The sequence below is a fragment of the Staurois parvus genome, unplaced genomic scaffold (genome assembly GCF_062004578.1).
Source record: "Staurois parvus isolate SC_StPar_1 unplaced genomic scaffold, SC_StPar_1.0 ptg000554l, whole genome shotgun sequence".
NCBI classification, from domain to species: domain Eukaryota; kingdom Metazoa; phylum Chordata; class Amphibia; order Anura; family Ranidae; genus Staurois; species Staurois parvus.
Window position 1 is genome coordinate 3,021,313 of NW_028318350.1, and position 19,032 is coordinate 3,040,344.

The window sequence follows — 19,032 nt, forward strand, 5'->3', positions numbered from 1 at the left end:
TAAATACTGTATAATAATAATAATAATAATATCATACCCAGTTCTTGTAGTATATGGACATGCCAGGCTGCATCAGCCATCTGCTGATTGTTGGCCATCTTATATATCCACTAGGGGACTTGAAAATGCTCCAATGGGCTTGAGGTGGAGAGTTAAAGTCCAGGAACGGATGAATCAAAGTGCCTGGCCAATGACAGCAGCCCCTCCCCAGCCGCAAGGCACGAGGCGTCACCACATCGCCGTGGCGTGACGATGTCATGCGTCGCACTGCCGCATGGAACTCAATCAGGGAGGGGAGCGGCCAAAAGAGAGTGCAATCAAGCCTCTCTCTGATGGATCAATACTGCTTCACCTCCCATGCCCACTCATTTCAGCCGCAGACCCCGGTAAGCGGGGATCCTTGCCCTCGTGCGCCGGGGAAATGCGAAAGTAGCAGAGACATAAAACCAGAGGCAAACAGGAGGAACAGAAGAAAAGGAAGAGGGAAAGAAAAAACTGAAAGAAGGGACATATTAGTGAATAGAAAAACAGGGAAAAAACATTAGCAGAGAAAAAAACTAAAAAACAATTAAAAGAATCATGCAATAAGAGGACATGAGTGGCAGTCCAGGCATATTATTAAGGCAAAAATTGTTTAATCAAACAACAATATTGTCTGCCATTACGTCTGATGCATAAATATTGGCCATATGGAATAGATTTAACTAAAGAATTAGGGTGAAAGCTAGTGGCATGTAGGATGGTGTTACCTGCAATTGCCTTACGGAAAAGATCGCTATTCAAAGTGTCGGGACTTTAGTTAAATCTATTCCACATGGTCAATATTTACGCATCAGACGTAATTGCTCTGATGACATAGCCTACAAAAAGGAAGCAGATAAATTGAGGCAACGCCTTTTGCTAAGGGGCTATTCTTCTACCTGCCTCAGAAAAGCCTATAAGAAAGCATACAGTTGTGGCCAAAATTATTCAACCCCCACTGAAATTGAGTGTTTTGGCCAGTTTGACATTGCTTTTGATCATTCAGTCATCTTGCTTACATTTACATTAAAGAGGCACTTGTAGGTCAGACAAATATAACATAACAGTTATAATGAAATAACCACAAATGTCTTTTCTGTGCTCACAGCATTATCAGTTTTATTCAACCCCCAAGTGACATTCAATCTTAGTACTTAGTACAGCATCCTTTTACAGTTATAACAGCTTTTAAACGTGAAGCATAGCTTGACACAAGTGTCTTGCAGCGATCTACGGGTATCTTCGCCCATTCTTCATGGGCAAAGGCCTCCAGTTCAGTCACATTCTTAGGCTTGCGCACTGCAACTGCTTTCTTTAAGTCCCACCAGAGGTTCTCAATCGGATTTAAGTCTGGTGACTGCGATGGCCACTCCAAAATGTTCCAGCCTTTCCTCTGCAACCATGCTCTAGTGGACTTGGAGGTATGCTTGGGATCATTGTCCTGTTGAAAGGTCCAACGTCTCCCAAGCCTCAGGTGTGTGACGGACTGCATCACGTTTCCATCCAATATCTCCTGGTACTGAAGAGAATTCATGGTACCTTGCACACGCTGAAGCTTCCCTGTACCTGCAGAAGCAAAACAGCCCCAAAGCATGATTGACCCTCCACCATGCTTCACAGTAGGCAAGGTGTTCTTTTCATCATAGGCCTTGTTCTTCCTCCTCCAAACATAGCGTTGATCCATGGGCCCAAACAGTTCTAATTTTGTTTCATCAGTCCACAGAACACTATCCCACAACTTTTGTGGTTTGTCCACATGGCTTTTGGCATACTGCAGTCGACTCTTCTTATTCTTTGGAGACAGCAAGGGGGTACGCCTGGGAGTTCTGGCACGGAGGCCTTCATTACGCAGTGTGCGTCTTATTGTCTGGGCTGAAACTTCTGTACCCACATCTGACAAATCTTTTCTCAGTTCCTCAGCAGTCACACGGGGACTTCTCTCCACTCTACGCTTCAGGTAGCGCACAGCAGTCGAAGTCAGCATCTTCTTTCTGCCACGACCAGGTAGCGTTTCAACAGTGCCCTTTGCCTTGAATTTGCGAATGATGCTTCCTAAGGTGTCTCTTGGTATGTTTAACATCTTTGCAATCTTCTTATAGCCATTGCCCTTCCTGTGAAGAGAAATCACCTCTTCTCTTGTCTTCCTGGACCATTCTCTTGCCTTCACCATGTTTGTAACCACACCAGTAAATGTCTAGAAGGAGCTGAGTATCACAGTCATTTTAAAGCTGCCTAATTGGTGCTTATTATGCTTGATTGCTGCTCGGTGACATCCACAGGTGTTTTCAATACCTGATGGAAAGCACCTGTATGAACCTCTGTTCTTCAGAGTGGTAGTCTTTAAGGGGTTGAATAATTGTGGCAATGAAGAAACCACATAAGAACCATTTACTACTGTATTACATAAACAATTGATGTCATTTTAGTTGCATTTGGGTAGTTACAACGTCCTTGTAGGATTTGATTCTGAATACAATTCCAAATGTACACTATAGTCCCTAAACCCCTTTACAGCATTGGGGGTTGAATAATTTTGGCCACAACTGTATAACAATTCTAGACATTCCTTACTATATTAAACTAAAAGTAAAAAAGAAAGCAATCAAGTTCGGTTAATAAGTACATTTTTTAATCAACACACTCAACTCAAGCAAATTGTGCAGAAATATTGGCATCTTCTGACAACTGATCCCACCATTAACCCATTTGTATTGGATACCCCGAATTTTACTTTTAAGTGAGTCAACTCGGTAAAAGACTATTTGGTACAGAGTGAATATCAACCTCAAAAGCACCAAGATCCCTGTAAATTTCCGGGGGATTTTACTTGCGGACAGTGCAATTACTGTTCAATATATGAACACCAAGAAATCCATCATATTGCTCCCCGCACCCGACTGTTGGTCGGACCTTTCTTCAACAAACGTCCTTTGTTTCTTCCTCTTTTCTTTCCCTTGCTTCCTCTATCTCTATTCTCACTCTTCTCTTTCTATTTTAACTCACCACCTCTTTCCCTTCCTAGAGATAGAACACCAAGAAATCCATCATATTGCCTAATGGGGAGAAATTCACTCCTAAACATTATGGTAATTGTAAAACCAAGGGTGTGATTTATCTACTCACAGGTGACTGCAATTGTTTTTATGTGGGAAAAAACAAACTGGAGCTGTGGCGTCAGGTTTATCACCTAATAACATTAGGTACCCTAGGTCATCATACATTAGGGCTTCATGGGGGCGTTTTCCCTAAAGTGCGATTTTGATTCTGGATAGGATCCATCCGAGCCCACGGGGTGTTGACTGGAAGAATAATTTGAATCCAGTGTGAGCTCGGATGGATTCACAAATTAAATGTGACCTCTTTTCCAGGACTGAACGAATCCATGTCCTTCAAGCCATTCCTAGAGGGATTTGTATCAAGTAGTTGTGAAAAGGATCTGTGATTCTTTCCAAATCCCCCCACCCCTTTCCCTTTCTTTCCATTCCCCCCCCCCCTTTTTTTTGCACATTTGTAGTATATGCATTGTATATATTTTTACAATATTGTTGTTTATTTAAACACTTTTTGCCTTAATAATATGCCCTAAAAATGTAATCAATACTTCATTGATTGAATCTAATTATAAGGTCTTCATGTTGTGGTATCTGGTGCCCTCCCGCTTGGCTTCCTTTGTTCGGGGTGCTTTCTCCGTCTGTTTCCACGGTTGCGGACAGGAGGGCACAGTTTTCCATATATGGTGGACATGTAGCAAAATCAAGCGATTTTGGATTCACACATACAACTTTATATACTCACTGACTCAGGTTAATCTTATCAAATCACCGCTCCAGGCTCTCCTAGGGAAGCCGGTGGAGGGGGTACCCAGACATGTGAAATGCCAGATCGCATTTATATTTACTGCTGCCAGGATATCTATTGCACGCTCTTGGCGATCCCCCTTGGTCTCCCTTGATCTTCTGAAGGCTAAGTTGAACTGGATAATAGTCAACGAACGTTTGACCACTATTCTTCAAGACAGGATGGTATATTTTGAAAAAACCTGGGAACCTTGGATGCAATGTCTTTCAGCATCATCCTAGGATGGAGGATACTTGCCATGGGATGTCGATAACCATAAACCATCTTGCTCCCCACACCCGACTGTTGGTCGGACCTTTCTTCAACAAACGTCCTTTGTTTCTTACTCTTTTCTTTCTCTTACTTCCCCTATCTCTATTCTCACTCTTCCCTTTCTATTTTAACTCACCACCTCTTTCTCTTCCTAGAGATAGAACACCAAGAAATCCATCATATTGCCTAATGGGGAGAAATTCACTCCTAAACATTATGGTAATTGCAAAACCAAGGGTGTGATTTATCTACTCACAGGTGACTGCAATTGTTTTTATGTGGGAAAAAAACAAATTGGAGCTGTGGCGCCAGGTTTATCACCTAATAACATTAGGTACCCCTAGGTCATCATACATTAGGGCTTCATGGGGGCGTTTTCCCTAAAGTGCAATTTTTGATTCTGAATAGGATCCATCCGAGCCCACGGGGTCTTGACTGGAAGAATAATTTTCTCCAGTGTGAGCTCAGATGAATTCACAAATTAAATGCAACCTCTTTTCCAGGACTGAACGAATCCATGTCCTTCAAGCCATTCCTAGAGGGATTTGTATCAAGTAGTTGTGAAAAGGATCTGTGATTCTTTCCAAATCCCCCCACCCCTTTCCCTTTCTTTCCAATCCACCCCTCTTTTTTTGCACATTTATAGTATATGCATTGTATATATTTTTACAATATTGTTGTTTATTTAAACACTTTTTGCCTTAATAATATGCCCTAAAAATGTAATCAATACTTCATTGATTGATTCTAATTATAAGGTCTTCATGTTGTGGTATCTGGTGCCCTCCCGCTTGGCTTCCTTTGTTCGGGGTGCTTTCTCCGTCTGTTTCCACGGTTGCGGACAGGAGGGCACAGTTTTCCATAAATGGTGGACATGTAGCAAAGTCAAGCGATTTTGGATTCACACATACAACTTTATATACTCACTGACTCAGGTTAATCTTATCAAATCACTGCTCCAGGCTCTCCTAGGGAAGCCGGTGGAGGGGGTACCCAGACATGTGAAACATCAGATCGCATTTATATTTACTGCTGCCAGGATATCTATTGCACGCTCTTGGTGATCAACCTTGGTCTCCCTTGATCTTCTGAAGGCTAAGTTGAACTGGATAATAGTCAACGAACGTTTGACCACTATTCTTCAAGACAGGATGGTATATTTTGAAAAAACCTGGGAACCTTGGATGCAATGTCTTTCAGCATCATCCTAGGATGGAGGATACTTGACATGGGATGTCGATAACCATAAACCATCTTGCTCCCCGCACCTGACTGTTGGTCGGACCTTTCTTCAACAAACGTCCTTTGTTTCTTCCTCTTTTCTTTCCCTTGCTTCCCCTATCTCTATTCTCACTCTTCCCTTTCTATTTTAACTTGCCTCCTCTTTCCCTTCCTAGAGATAGTACACCAAGAAATCCATCATATTGCCTAATGGGGAGAAATTCACTCCTAAACATTAAGGTAATTGCAAAACCACGGGTGTGATTTATCTACTCACAGGTGACTGCAATTGTTTTTATGCGGGGAAAAAACAAATTGGAGCTGTGGCATTGGGTTTATCACCTAATAACATTAGGTACCCCCTAGGTCGTCATACATTAGGGCTTCATGGGGGCGTTTTCCCTAAAGTGCAATTTTTGATTCATGAAATGTTTGTTTCTTCCTCTTTTCTTTCCCTTACTTCCCTATCTCTATTCTCACTCTTCCCTTTCTACTTTAACTCACCTCCTCTTTCCCTTCCTAGAGATAGAAAACCAAGAAATCCATCATATTGCCTAATGGGGAGAAATTCACTCCTAAACATTATGGTAATTGCAAAACCAAGGGTGTGATTTATCTACTCACAGGTGACTGCAATTGTTTTTATGTGGGAAAAAAACAAATTGGAGCTGTGGCATCGAGTTTATCACCTAATAACATTTCCCTTCCCTGGATTTGAACATCTTCCATCTATAGGTCCCTAAGGGACCCAATCGGTTACCATAAACAGACATTTATTTTTCTTATTGCAACATTGTATTTTGCACATTGCCAGTTCTGGCCCGAAAGGGCTGCAGTTTGTATGGGATGGAGGGGGGGAGGGGGGGGGGTGTATGTATATCTTTTCTGTACTGACTTGTAATTTCTTATGAAAAAAAGAATAAACTCTATTGGAAAACAGAAGTGTCCAGGTTGTGGCAGGACAGGGCTGAGATTTTGTCATAGAGACAATCTGTTGCCAAGAAAAGATGAAAAGGGTTAAGATAACAAAGGTTTCTACCGGTAACTGTCTGTTGGTTGGAAGACAAGGAGGAGGAAGCCAAAGAGAGAGTGAAGCTAATAAGGGAATGATCAGAGAGAGGAAAAGGAAAGTTGGTGAGGATGCAAGGAATACATAGGTAGGAGTATACAAGGTCAAGGCAGTTACCATTCGCGTGAGAAGAAGCATGTGTCCATTGTTTTAGGTCAAAAGAAGTGGTTAGACTCAGAAGTTTAGAGGTAGCAGGAGTGTTAAGATGTTGAAGTCACCAAGAATGATAGTGGGAATTTCAGAAGAGAGAAAGTAAGGCAGCCAGGCAAAGAAGTCATCAAGGAAGCTTGATACCGGTCCAGGAGGCCGATAGATCACAGCAATTCTTAAAGAAACTGGAGAGAACAGACGAATACCGTGAACTTCAAATGAGGAGAGGGACAGAGAGGGAGGTGAATGAAGGACCTGAAAAGTGCTTTGATGGGATAGGAGAATTCCAACACCACCTCCTTTCCATCCAATAGGCCTGGGAGAGTGAGTCCAGAGGAGACTACCATGGAAGAGAGCAGCAGGAGAGAGAAAGTCAGATTCATGAAGCCAAGTTTCCGCAATTGCAAGCAAGTTAAAGGAGTTTGTGATGAAAAGGTCATGAACAGAGGTGAGTTTGTTACAGACAGAGCGGGCATTCCAGAGGGCACAGGAAAAGGGGAGGCTGGTTCTAGGAAGAAGAGGAATAGTAACTAGATTGTGTGGAGTGCTGCTGTTGGAGGATAGGGTGTGCCGGGTGTGTTGATCAAAGGAAAAAGATAACGGCCCAGGATTTGGGCAAATGTCTCCAGATGTTAGCAGAAGGGTGAGGGAGGTAATATGGGAGTATGACTTATATGGAGGGACAGGTTCCAGTGTCCTGGAGGTTTTATTAGTGTGGGTTTAGAATTAGCAGGAGTTGATAAGTACAGTAGTAAGGTGAAGACAGGAGTGAGAGTAATATATAGAAGCTGTGGGGTGGAGAAGAGGGGTGAAGGAGAAAGAGTTTGTAGAGAGAGGACACAACTGTAAGGAGGAGTAGGAAGTAAATGTTACAGAGTGGTGAGATGAAGCACACTGGATAAGAGATGAAAGAGCTGGATGGGGAAACAGGTCACCTGAAGTCTGATTAGTATTTGAAGTTATCTGCTTCTCACTTTGTGCATTCACTAAAGTGCAGAGCCGAAGTACAATGATCAATACTTAATCCAAAATCAATACTTTATCCATGATGATAGTTGCCAATGCTACCCCTGGCTGTGCTGCCCCTGGCTGTGCCTCCCCTAAGGAAGGCCTAAATTTTTACTGAGTTGGGTGGGGGTATTGACAATTACTCAATTAGAAATGCATAGCAGAGACACATTGCTAGCAGGGCAAACTTCTCACACCAAAGGAGGACTATAAGAGACAACAAGAGAGCAGGAGGGCAGAGTTGAAAGATTAGGATCAGCTCATAAATTTGGGTTAGACAATAGGAGCAACATAAGCACCACAGTAATATGGACCAGAGTTAAAGATTTTTGAAGCAGTAAGAATGACCAATAAGAACATTGATAGTTATGAATCAGCTTCAGTTACAGGTGGATTTTAAAAGCAGTAATAGATTACCATATATCAGTGCAGGGTGAATTAGCATTCATACATGGCATGGGCGATAATACAGATGGATATTGCTAGCAGACATTTACCATATATCAGTGCAGGGTGAATTAGCATTCATACATGGCATGGGCAATAGTACAGATGGATATTGCTAGCAGACATTTACCATATAGCAGTGCAGTGTGAATTAGCATTCATACATGGCATGGGCGATAGTACAGATGGATATTGCTAGCAGACATTTACCATATAGCAGTGCAGTGTGAATTAGCATTCATACATGGCATGGGCGATAGTACAGATGGATATTGCTAGCAGACATTTACCTGTGATGGGATAGAGAAGAATTATTCAGATGATGCAGAGCCGAAGTGCAATGCTCTATACTTAATCCAAGATCAATACTTTATCCATGATGATAGTTGCCAATGCTACCCCTGGCTGTGCTGCTATTGAATTTCTCATGGTTTATATATGCCATAACAGTACAAACACCTCCAAAATGACACATTTTAGAAAGTAAACACCCCAAGACATTTGGTAAAAGGCAGAGTGTTTTGAAAATCTTTGTTTGCTAGGTATTTTTGGAAAATGCACAAAGTGAATACAATTAAATTTTTTTGTACAAATTTGGCATTTTAGTTATTTCTCACACATAACATAGGCATAATTACAGTTACACCACAACTCATGTTATTCTGCTTCTCCGGAGTATGATTATATTACATGTGCCAGACTTTTTCATGGCTTAGCTGCATACAGGGACCCATAATCCAAGGAGCACCTTCAGGCTTTCAAGGGGCATAAATTAAACATCTGATTTACTGACTACCTATTAGATTTTCAGAGGCTCTACAGTACCAGAACAGTAAAAACATAGTCAAAACCACAGACACAGACCTCACCCCGGTCAAAGCAAAAAACAAAAGATATTTGTTAAGGGGCATAATGAAAATTTTGGAGGTTTAATTTTTTTGTCACAGGTTTTTGGAAAATGAAGAACAAAAGTTGTAATTTAATACTGTATTTCTCACTCATAGCATGGACCTTCTTGTAATTACACCCCAATACACATTCTTCTATTTCTCCTGAGTATGGAGGGCTTTGGGCTGTCAAGGAGCATAAATAAGGTATCTGATTTAAAGGCTGCCTATCACATTTTCAGAGGTCCTAAAGTGCTAGATACAATAAACATTGGGATAGAATAAGCAATAGTGTGGGATAGAATAAATATCTGCAAAAAGACCTCATATCGAAAATCAAACACCCCAAAGACTTTTTAAGATTTGATTTTTGGAAAGTGAAATGCATTTTGTTCACAAAGTTGTCATTTAATAAGATATTTCTCATACACAGCATAGACATATAGTACTTAGAATCAAATCTGAAAGCATTATACTCCTCCTCCAGAATATAGAGATGCTGATTGCAATCAGTTCAGTACGGGGATACTTTTTGAGACCTTTTTCAGAGTTTTGACTGATTAAGTCTCTGAAAATGTATTTTGTGTATCACAAGAGGTATTGTAGGGATGAACGCAGTCCTTTATGCATAGTCCAGGTCAGGGGTGGACTGACCATTTGGAAACTCGGGCACTGCCCGAGGGCCCGGGGTCAGTAGGGGGCCCCATGAGATGCCCTTGGTACCTTTTTCATAGGCTTTTTTGCGTTTGGGCAAGGACACAGGGGCCTCATGATCCCCTATTGCCCGGGGGCCCCATGAGTTGTCAGTCCGCCCCTGGTCCAGGTTGTAAGGGACAGTATACAATAAAAGTAACGGGAGTCACACTTTATGCCATCTTTGTTCACAGCATTTTTGAGGGTGTTTTGTTTGTTTAGGTAGAAGGGTTAACATCAGGTAAGTGCCTATTATGCTGCCTAATGACTGTATCAGATTAAAGATTTTCTGGTGCTCCTGCTATGTTAGGGCTATATTGATTTCTTCTTGATATTTTAGGAATAAGACAGGTATCCCTGCAAAAATAATAAATGAAATAAAAAAGTAGATGGCCAACTTAAATAAACACTTCTCAGGGCTCATATGCCCCCATATGCATCTTGCATTCATGAACACAAAATGGTATTTGGACCATTTCAGCACTTCTCTAAATTTGAATCGAGTTACCTGGGTGGATAGATGAAATAATATAAACATCCCATTTATCTTTTCGTTTAAGTGTCAAAAGTCCTTCACTATGTAAACTTGCTGATTCCCCCTTTTCAGGTGTTGACAAGTCTTTGATGAAAGACTTTGAGATCTGGTTGCACAAGCTATAATTTGTTTGAGAAAAGGATGCTTTAAAACAGTACACGGGGATAATAAATGCTCACACAGAAATGATATCCCTGATAACATCATGGTGAAATAATGTCTCAGTACTATCTTTATGTTTCTACTCATCAAAAAGGAACATTAAAGGGGGCACCAGCTGGCTGTCTCTCCTTTTGTAAGTGTGGAAGTCAAATTGTAACCTGTGCCTCTGTCGCTAAATATTTTCATTCAAACAGCAAGGCAGCTTGGTGGGGCTCAGTATACCTGCAGCCCTACAGACATAGGCTGTACTATCAGAATTTATCATATTTGAGAATTTGTAGATAAAAACCCGTGTATTGCCTAAATGAAATTGGACAGAAGGATATCCAACCTTGATAAAAAAGACTGCAAGAGTAAAGCATTTACTAAACATTATATATTGGATTCATTACCTGTTGTAGAGGTTACAGGCCTAAGTCCGGATCTGGGAATAAAATGTATCCATATGGAGTACAGCTGAAATTAGGTTTTTAACAGTTTCATTTTACTTTTATTCTTTTGGATTAAAGTAAACAATTTTCTTTCTTTTTGTTGGTGTATTTTGTATATAAATAGTGTGTTTAACCTCCCTGGCAGTATGATTATGTCAGGAATTTTGTACCAAAAGCGGTACCATTTTTTTGCATGGAACTATGTATTTTTTTTATTGTAGGCCTGTAATTTAGGAATAACTCACTGAAATCTGTCCGGACAAGAGTCTAGTAAACATCCCGGGTAGGATAAAACTTGAACACGAAATCATAAATTATAATTTAATAAATACTCATAAAAAATAACAATAATAAATTTAATTCAATAATATAATCAAACCAAAAACACTGAAATGTGAAATATAGCGCCAAGTTCGCACATCGCTGAGCAAAGTCGCAGAATCGTTTTCAGTGTCTGATGAGGAATTTCCCCCACGAATCATTATCACTCAATTCTGCAAGTGGTTCTGATTTACTATCGCTGTTCTCTAGCCGGTCTAAAACCGCTTTTGACATAAAGGGACGCTTTTTGGACGCCATGGACTTTTCTAAGTTTCCAGGCAGACAGAACAGTAAAAATGCAGACGGGACAAGACAAAGCACTCGGGACAAAATGTATGTGAAATGGTTTGATACAGGAATGTTTTGCTATGAAATAATCGTTTTAAAAAAAAAGTCATTTTTTTAAAAATTTTAAAAATTTGCAAATTTCCCGCCGGATGCGGCGCCCGTACGTCCCGACGTCACAGGGACCGGAACACGGAAGCCGGATGCCAGCATCGGCCGGAGGAGATGGCCGGGGACGCTGCAGGGGACACATCGTGGGAGCAAAGGACAAGGTAAGCGCTGTAGGGAATCCCTGAGCAACGCCGCATGGTAAGCCCGAGTGTAGCTCGGGGGGGTTACCGCTTTTGGTACTGAAACTTTCCCCCGAGCTACACTCGGGAATACCGCCAGGGAGGTTAAAACATAAAACTTGTCAGCTTGTCCTAATAGCGTTGAGAGCAGCTGTGTAATTGGAAATTAATACAGTTACTGACAAACTTTAGTCTGTGTAACTTGTGCAGCCGCTTTTTTCCAAACGGAGTCGCTGTACTGTGCAAATCAGGTTTCGAGGATAATTTACGGGCTGATCCGTACAGGATTTTTAAAATCCATAATGCGCTGTATGGGGGTTATTTTGTCTTTAATTTTATTTTGTGGTTGATTAGAAGTCAAAAGTTATTTTTAGCTGCTGTATTGTCCACAGCAAAGGTCTTTTTTTTACTGCAAGGCAAAGAGAGTTTTTGTTTCAGGTGGTGATATCTTGGGGTTTTCATTTATTTTGAGGTTATATTGATTTCTATTTTATGCCTTTATTATAAGTCAAACAGCTTTTTTTCTGTAAAGCTTAACTTTATAAAACATTAGCATTTGTTTCAGGGGTGATATTCTGTGGTTCTCATTTCTTTTGTGCTAATTTTTATTTATATTGCTAGGGCCTTTTTTTGTGGTGCTTAAAGTGGAGCATTTAAAATTACAAACCATCTGCACTTGGCTCTTTGTTTGCAGCACACTGTTGCTTCGTTTGAAAGAAAACAAATACAGTACAAGAACAGAGCACCTAAACCACCTCACGACATATATAACTTTTTGCACTAGTAAATTTAGGCCTAGCCTTGGTCATTAAAATTGTCCTCCTGCTGGATAATTTTACACTGCTGTCCCATCTCTTATTACTTGTAGAAAAAAAATGTATGTACTTTTTGTCTCTACATTTTTGCCTATTATCCCTGAATATTATTATTATTATTATTACATCGAGTTTATATAGCGCCAAAGGGTTTGCTCAGCGCTGTACAATAGAGGGGGGGTGGACAATACATGAAACAGTACAACAACAAGAAACAGCACACGAGGGGTTAGAGGGCCCTACTCTTTCGAGCTTACAATCTAGGAGGGAGGGGGTAGTGGTACAGGAGGAAGTGGCTGTGGGGGGTGGAGTGGTAGGAAGAATGAAGGAGGACGGCTGTTAGGTAAGGGTGGGGTAGGCTTCCCTGAAGAGGTGGGTTTTCAGGGAGCGCCTGAAGGTGAGGAGGGAAGGCGACAATCTGATGGATTGGGGTAGTGAGTTCCAGAGGATGGGGGAGGACCTGGAGAAGTCTTGCAGTCGTGCGGGGGAGGAGGAGACCAGGGAGCAAGACAGAAGGAGGTCCTGTGAGGAGCAAAGGGTACGGGTAGGGTGGTGCTTGGAAATCAGGTTGGTGAGGTAGGTAGGGGCAGTGTTGTGAATGGCTTTGTAGGTCAGAATAAAACTGTCTTTCTACTGACCAGTATTACACTGCTGTTTCCTCTGCAATACCTTAATTCTTGTAGTAAAGCCGCCCAAGCCTGTATCCTTTGTCTCTAGTAAATTTTGGCCTCGCTATTTTAAATTGCCCTGCTGCTGGCCAATTTTACACTGCTGTATCATGGTGAAGTCCTAATTCCTGATGAAAGTTGGATAAAAACTGGCCAGGAACAGTGACAGCCACAGCAAACTACTGGCCATATCTTTTCTGCTTGTCAAAATGGGTCTATTACTATTTGATGAAAAAGCTTTTGCTGCTGCTGAAACAACCTGAAATTTTTTTTTTCAAACTGAAACTAATTAGACGAATCAGCATCACCAACAGTATACATTTATTTGGCAGCATGGCATAAAGTCCACTGTTGTGCTGCCACATTTATGCCTCAGCCAAATATGTGCTGCCAATGTACCTGTTGCTAAGACTGTCTATGACTAGTACTAGAACTTGAGAGTGCAAAATCTGGTGTGGCTTTGTATAGAAACCAATCATATTTCATTTTTTTGTTAAGGCCTAATTTTACAAGCTGATTTTAGAAGCTGGTTGGATACCATGCAAAGCTGAATCAGATTTTGCACTCTCCTGTTTTAGTCAATCAACCCCATTGTGTATTTTCAATGTTGCCCTCAAAGCCTCATGAAAAGATCCTCTTCTTGCTGAATGGTAATTTGTCATTTTCTTTTTTTTACATTTGCACCCAGCTTCCCTTGTTTGTTTTTAATGAAAATTTGCCTATTAGCCAACAATGGATAGAGTTTAACACCAAGATCCCCCCCATTCAGCCTTCAAAGCAACTTGCCTCTAAATTCTGGTTTCCAAAATTTCATCCATTCATCCACCCATAAAAAATGGAAACCGCATTCGCACGTCACGATTCATTAGGTTCATCCTGATTTTATATATTCATGAAAACAGGGAGATTGCAACATTTTTTGACATGTTGTTAATTTTTATTCAAACATTATACTGTACATTGAATGGAAAATCACTTCTCCAAGAAATATTATCTATGGGAAAATAGAAATGTAATTACCATGCACTGTTGTTAGGGCCCATCCTTGGAGGGCATAGCACCATGTGCAAAATTGGACTTTGGTGCCAACTTTTCAAATTATACAATTTCTACACACTTCCTAGTATAAGTCTCAATTGCTTGTTTTGCAAGGCATCACCTTGCTTTGTTTGCAATCCTCAATGGTTTATTCAGATGTGTTTATTAAAAATAATAATATACACATACATACAACATACAGTACATGTAAAAAGAGACTTTTAATACTGTGAAATTTAGAGAAGTAAACTAATATACTATATTGCAAAACAATCAAATACTTCCACAAAACTCAAATTATACTGTACATTAGCTTTCCAGTATTTTACCACAGTATTCATACTTATTGTCACGATCCACCAGGTGGTATCTCTAGCAACCCACAGAACAGGATTCCCCAGGGCGCGGGGTCTAAGCCCCAATCTGATTATTCACCAGGGCCCCTGATGGTGGGGATGGACTTGGAGAAGACTGAGACCAGGTCACGACCCCTGAGTGCACCCGATTGTGGTAGAGGGAACCACCGGAAGTATGTATCGGAAGAGAGCCTGATGTGAAGAGGCTGGCAGACCTGGGCAGTGGTGACCGGATCCATGCAGGATGGATGGATGACTGAGTACGTGTAGCGTAGTCAGGCAGGCCGGATCAGTAACAGCAGAGGCAGAACGGTACAGAGCAGCAGACAGGGAGTAGTCGGGTCACAAGCCAGGTGTCAGCAACAGGAGGTCAGGTAATCAGGAGTAAGCAAAAGAATAGTCAGACAAGCCAGGGATCAGAGCAGGAGACGGTCAGCAGAGGTCAGGATCAAGCAGGGTCGGCAACAAGGTATCTCAGGCAGGAACAGACGAGCAGGGAATGAAGACCATACAGCAATGTGAGCATTGCACGAGCTGGTTCAACCCCTCACCTACAGGGCACTTCTACCCCCTTCCTGCCTACAGGGCACTTCTACCCCCTTCCTGCCTACAGGGCACTTCTACCCCCTTCCTGCCTACAGGGCACTTCTACCCCCTTCCTGCCTACCGGACACTTCTACCCCCTTCCTGCCTACCGGACACTTCTACCCCCTTCCTGCCTACAGGACACTTCTACCCCCTTCCTGCCTACAGGGCACTTCTACTCCCTTCCTGCCTACAGGGCACTTCTACCCCTTCCTGCCTACAGGGCACTTCTACCCCCTTCCTGCCTACAGGGCACTTCTACCCCCTTCCTGCCTACCGGGCACGTCTACCCCCTTCCTGCCTACAGGGCACTTCTACCCCCTTCCTGCCTACCGGACACTTCTACCCCCTTCCTGCCTACAGGACACTTCTACCCCCTTCCTGCCTACAGGGCACTTCTACACCCTTCCTGCCTACAGGGCACTTCTACCCCCTTCCTGCCTACTGGGCACTTCTACCCCCTTCCTGCCTACAGGACACTTCTACCCCCTTCCTGCCTACAGGGCACTTCTACCCCCTTCCTGCCTACAGGACACTTCTACCCCCTTCCTGCCTACCGGGCACTTCTACCCCCTTCCTGCCTACCGGGCACTTCTACCCCCTTCCTGCCTACAGGACACTTCTACCCCCTTCCTGCCTACAGGGCACTTCTACCCCCTTCCTGCCTACAGGACACTTCTACCCCCTTCCTGCCTACCGGGCACTTCTACCCCCTTCCTGCCTACAGGGCACTTATACTCCCTTTCTGCCTACAGGGCACTTCTACCCCCTTCCTGCCTACAGGGCACGTCTACCCCCTTCCTGCCTACAGGGCACTTCTACCCCCTTCCTGCCTACAGGGCACGTCTACCCCCTTCCTGCCTACAGGGCACTTCTACCCCCTTCCTGCCTACCGGACACTTCTACCCCCTTCCTGCCTACAGGGCACTTCTACCCCCTTCCTGCCTACAGGGCACCTCTACCCCCTTCCTGCCTACAGGGCACCTCTACCCCCTTCCTGCCTACAGGACACTTCTACCCCCTTCCTGCCTACAGGGCACTTCTACCCCCTTCCTGCCTACAGGGCACTTCTACCCCCTTCCTGCCTACAGGGCACTTATACTCCCTTCCTGCCTACAGGGCACTTCTACCCCCTTCCTGCCTACAGGGCACTTATACTCCCTTCCTGCCTACAGGGCACTTCTACCCCCTTCCTGCCTACAGGGCACGTCTACCCCCTTCCTGCCTACAGGGCACTTCTACCCCCTTCCTGCCTACCGGACACTTCTACCCCCTTCCTGCCTACAGGGCACTTCTACCCCCTTCCTGCCTACAGGGCACCTCTACCCCCTTCCTGCCTACCGGGCACTTCTACCCCCTTCCTGCCTACCGGGCACTTCTACCCCCTTCCTGCCCAGGCCAATTTCCAGCCTTCAGCGCTGTCACACTTTGAATGACAATTGCGCGGTCATGCAACACTGTACCCATGGTGATCTCTGGGATTACTGACACTTATAGTGCATGTAAACCCTAACAATGATCTTTTCTTACCTGCTTCTTTTTTGTTAAATATGCCTATGAAAGTACTTGGTTAAATCTGTTCTGCAAGTGCAAAATATAGATCCTAACAGAAATCCAGTTCTGTCCCTAAGCACTTTATAGAGCCCAGTAGTATCAGCTCTGCCCAATTCATCTTTGTGTTCTACAGAACACCTCACCCAAAGTTATTCAGATAAGGAGAAGTGGAGGTATTCTGTAAATCTAACCCACTCCCAAACCTAGGGTGGCAATACTGCCTACAGTACAGTGAGGGATTGCAGTTACTTTGGAACAGGCAGTATTACTGACAGAATCACATGGTGAAAATAAGGCAAAAAAACAAATAAACATGAAAATGCAGCTGAGATATATAAAAGAATATATATTTATTAGTGTATATATATATATATATATATATGTATACCTTGTGAGCCAAACATTTTTTTAAAATGTGCCTCAATGGATCGCCAATATTTAACACATAACTGTGCAAACTAATTGTATACCTATAAATGTAGCGCTCCCTAATACCACAATAATAAATAAATATATGATTCCATCTGTGATAGCATACACCGGGTGTCGGCAACCCGCGGCTCTTTTTCACCTTTCCTGCGGCTCCGGAGCACACTGCCCACCAGGTGACAGGCAATAGGGTCGGCAAGCCGCGGCTCTTTTAATGCAGCTCTTCTGTGTGCCGGGCGCCCGCTGGCAAACATTGGCTGTCAGGATGTAGGCGGGGCAGCCCGGATGTAGGTGGGGCAGCGTGACGAACTCCTCTCCTCTCACAGTCCGCCCTGAAGACCAGAACGGCGCGGGAACCCAGCGAGAGGAACGCGCGGAGCAAAGGTAAGTGAATTCACACAATATGGGGAATGAATTACTATAGGGGGGATGAATTACTATATGGGGGATGAATTACTATAGGGGGATGAATTACTATATGGGGGATGAATTACTATATGGGGGATGAATTACTATAGGGGGGATGAATTACTATAGGGGGGTGAATTACTATGGGGGATGAATTACTACGGGGGATGAATTACTATATGGGGGATGAATTACTATATGGGGGATGAATTACTATAGGGGGGATGAATTACTATGGGGGATGAATTACTATAGGGGGGATGAATTACTATAGGGGGGATGAATTACTATGGGGGATGAATTACTATATGGGGGATGTATTTTCAGTTTTAAAAATGTTTCTCTCAAAATAAATTTCAATCGTGGTTTTGGCGAGATTTGGCTCAGTCGAAAAAAAAGGTTGCCCACCACTGACCTAAGGCTATGATTGTGATTATGAAGATACACTGTGGCCCTGATTAACCCTTTGCTTACTGGGCCCTTAAACCCCCTTCATGACCAGAGCGTTTTTTGCAATATATGCAGTGTCGGATTTGTTTTAAATGTTGCAATGGTTTTGCGGCTCCCAGTCTTTTTTTCCCTCTCGGAAACGGGTCCAAGTGGCTCTTTATGTCTTAAAGGTTGCAGACCCCTGGCATACACCATAAATTCAAAATTAAATGCGACAGATAAAGTGACAGTGATTAAAAATCAAACACTAAAAATGTGATTGTTAGCAAAGTATTCTTAATAATAGTCCCATCAATCAATAGACAGTCCAATAATAGTGATATAGTGATTCATAAACCATCAATTGGTGACTTTCCGTGAATCCTCCAACCAGTAAAAATGTGCGCTCACCTCCTTCTATGCCTATAAAATTGGCTATATACGCTTGTGGTTCACAGAACCTGGAACCTTCCAGAATAGTTGCAGTATAGAATGGATGTGAGGTCCTTCCTATGGATGACAAGGCTAGTCCCTTGTTTGCTGGATATCCCTGCAGGGATTAATCCCTCCTTCAGCTGTTAGAGATCACTTGCTTTACTCCTCTTTATTTGTTCCTATTTACAATGGATTAAAAACGCAATGGGGTTTATTTACTAAAGCTGGAGAGTCCAAAATCAGACTCCCTTCTGCATAGAAACCAATCAGCTTCTAACCTCAGCTTGTTCAATGAAGCTTTGGCAATGAAACCTGGAAGCTGATTGGTTTCTATGCAGAAGGGAGTCTGATTTTGGACTCTCCAGCTTTAGTAAATAAACCCCAATGTGTCATTAAAGCCTCTGTCGGCCGCCAAGGCATGTACTTGCCGTCTACCGTCTGCTCTCTCTGGGGCCGAGTGACGTCGTAGCCCCACCCCTACGCGTTACACCATAGGTCACGTGGCTTCATCAGGGGGTTATGATAGCTTTATTATATAATATATATTATATATAATATATTATATATTTATTAGTGCCAATTGAGCATTGTTTAAATGCCACGGCCTACCTGAGTATTGTCGCTGACCACGCCCATCCCTTTATGGCTACAGTGCACCCATCTTCTGACGGATATTTCCAGCAGG